Raw genomic sequence first — 3,483 nt, 5'->3', positions numbered from 1 at the left:
TAAGTGCATACAATTTTCTCTAATTTTTAAACCCTTTCCTCCCCCATTTTGACATTTGCACTTGGAGAACACTTGAGTTGCGCAGATTTTGGGTGTCCACCCCAGAAAGTGGGAATTTGATTTTTCCCTTCCGAACTGGAAGAAATTTTTTATGAAGAATTTTTGTCTAGGAAAGTTTAATAACCGTGTTAACCAAGGTTGTGTCTGTAAGGGTGGCTCATTTTCTCTGACCCTTTGTTACTCAAAGTAAAGTACTAGGAGGCCTAAGAAATGTTCTGTTCTTGTGTATTATACTGANTAAGTCAGGATTAATTTGATTTCAAAGCTAAGAACAGTGGTCAAAACTCGTTTTCAGAAATGCATTTTGGAAGAGAAAACATTGTAAAACATGTAGTGAATGTTTCTTCAGTTTCTTGTTCAGCCAATGAGGAAAGGGCATTNCCTTTCTTTTTCCCATTAATCACTTCTCAATAAACGTGAGAGCCTGTCGAGCATCACTCCAGTACCACTTAGTATTATTTGAGTCTGCTGTGTTTGGGGAGAGATTTTGGAGACTAAGGAGTTTTGAGAGGTGACCTAGTGACTCACTTTAGACAGTTTGTGTTAACGGCCCTGCATGGTGTTGCATGCCTGTAATCCTTGCACTTCGGAGACGGGAGCAGGATGGATGAGGTCAGAGGTTATCCTCAGACATAGCGAGTTAAAGGCCAGTTGGGCTACATGAGACCCTGTCAACAAAAAGGTTGTATTGGAAGGACATTGCTTTGTACCCACAGACAGAAACCAGGCTGTGACAATATTCATAATGCTTGTTTCTGGTTCTTTATAGCGAAAACAGCACTGCTAAACCATTCAACAGTGTTTGTGTTTTTTGGTGCCATGCCAGGTACTGTGCTAATTCCATAGGAACCTCACCCCTGTAAAAAGAGGTAGCCCACTGTCCTAGTATGTAAGTGTCTGATCCAGTATATGGCTGATTTAGACAGTAGGTCCCAAAAATGAAATTGTAGTGGGATTCACAGAGGAATTTGTTTCTTTCCCTAAGGCTTCATTAAAAGGCTTTTCTGCTTTAGAGAGTCCTTGCTCCTAAGATGTCCTAATTCTACAGGGTTAAATGTTCAAAAACTCTATACTAAGAGATTCTGGGAATAAAGCTGGATACTGTGGACAGTGTTACACTGGAATGCAGGGCCGTGCTCACACAGCCAGACGGCTAAGAAAGGCAGCTCAGGGATGCTGGGATATCGCTCAGTCAGCCGGTGTGTCCTACGCCATGTAGGGAAAGCAGTGCTGGTTTCTAGCATTGTAGTCAGCACTGTTTACCAAACACAGGCACGGCAAAGGCTTGTGCATATTTGTTTCTGCCAAGTTTTTTTTTTTTTTTTAAGATTTATTTATGCATATGAGCACGCTCTCTTCATGCACACCAGAAGAGCATCAGATCCCATTACAGATAGCTGTGAGCCACCTTGTGGTTTCTGGGAATTGAACTCAGAACCTCTGGAAGAGCAGTCAGTGCTCCTGACCACGAGCCATCTCTCCAGCCACCTCTGCCAAACTTTTTATTATAAAATACATCTTCTCCCATATTGGAGTTCTCAGTGTTTTTGTTAGTTGGAATATACAATTTTTTTACATTTAATTAAAAAAAATTGATGTGCATTGGTGATTGGCCTGCATGTATATTTGCGTGTCAGATCCACTGGAACTTGAGTTATGAGCTTGGCAGTTATGAGCTGTCTTGTGGGTTCTGGGAATTGAACGCTGGTCCTCTGGAAGAAAGCCAATGCATTCATTCACTGAGCCATCTCTCCAGGCTTAACAGGATTCTCACAGGTCACTTTGTCTAGTAATTTGCCTTTAAGTGGAAAAATATCCAGAGAAAAGCAGGTTTACCTGTGTTTTTTCATACTTTATTTAGGTTGGACATGAGATTATTGAAAAAAAATTTTTTTTTTTCAATTTAAAATGTTAGCATAGTGATTTAAGCTGTTTCTTCCCACTCTCTTCAGATCACATAGAAATTGTCTCATGGCTCTGGGAACAGACCAATAGGAGCAGGAGCTGTAACCTTCCGGAATATTGAGAGGGTCCGAGATTGCTGAGTGTTGCAGGCATTAAGAATCTTGGATTTGGTCTGTTAGAAAAAATTACAAAAACCCTGTGTTGGCTTTTTTTTTTTTAATGTTAGACTCAGGATGGAGATGGAGCCCAATTGGTACAACACTAGTGTAGTGTGCACAGAACCCTGCACTTGATTCCTAACACCACATAAAACAACGTGGCAGCAACACCTGTACGCCCAGGACTGGGGTAGTGAGAGTAGGAAGTTGGTCTTGGTTCTGTAGTGAGTTGGGCCAGCCTGGGCCATGTGAGACCCTGGGGAGCAGGTGATAGTGCTTCCTGTCGGGTGACAGAAGTCTAAAAGCTAGTTCAGGGCTGACCTCAGGCAGCAGCAAAATCCTTTCTCCTGCTCTGACTAGTCTCACAGCGAGTGTCATAACGTTGGATAGCAGTGCTTACTTTCCTGTGTTGAAATGAGGGGAAACAATCTTACATTGGTGTCAAGAGTTCAGAGGATATCAAATTTTGAATATTAACAAAATGCATGAATCTCTCAAGTCTACTCACTTTATTTTTAGTTATATTTGATTGCTTTCTACTCCCAGCATGTCCTATTTTTAAAACTTACTTTTTCAAAAATAATAGAACTTTCTTCTATTCACTCAGCGTCCCTTTAAATGTTAACATTCTGCATAAACATAATAAAGTTACCCAAACCAGTAAATATCCATAAAGCACTACAGCTAATCTACAGACTTAAATTGTGCCTGTTGTCTTCTTTCTGGTTCGGCATACTGTCTAGAATCCCACAGTGCATCCTGCTGCCTCTCTATTTTGGAACATCTAGTTCTTTAGTCCTAGCTTTCTTCAGTGTTGGGCGTTGAACTTGGACCTTACGGGTGTAAAGTATCCTGCCACAGAGTTCTGTCTCTGACCTTTATTTATTTGAAGTGGTTTGGCTGAAACTGCAGCCTGACATTGAATTTGTAATCCTGTCATGGCTTCCCCAGTAGCTGGGAGGCACACACCACTCCTGGCTTTACATATTATTTCTCAGATTGACACTTTAGTAGGAGTGCTAGCCAGCCACAGAATGTCCTATAGGTTGTATTTACTCACTCAATAACACTGTTACTAGTTTGAGGTTTTTCTTTGACAGGAGACTCAACAATTCATTGTGTATTGTATCCATTATATGATGCTGCTGATACTACAGTGACAAACCAGGTTAGAGTGATGTCTGCCAGACCTCTGCACTGTGCAGTTTCCCCTTCGTAGTCACTTGCAGGAAGGAATGTGATGGAGGCTATGCTCTCTGATCCTAATTTCTGCATTTGTGGATTGCTACTGACTGCAGCAAATACTACTGTGGATTTGGTCAAATGTTAATTCACTACCTCAATTCCTTCAGTAAGAAGG

Source organism: Mus caroli, chromosome 4, assembly GCF_900094665.2.
Source record: "Mus caroli chromosome 4, CAROLI_EIJ_v1.1, whole genome shotgun sequence".
Taxonomy (NCBI): Eukaryota; Metazoa; Chordata; class Mammalia; order Rodentia; family Muridae; genus Mus; species Mus caroli.
Note: the sequence above shows the minus strand (reverse complement) of the source record.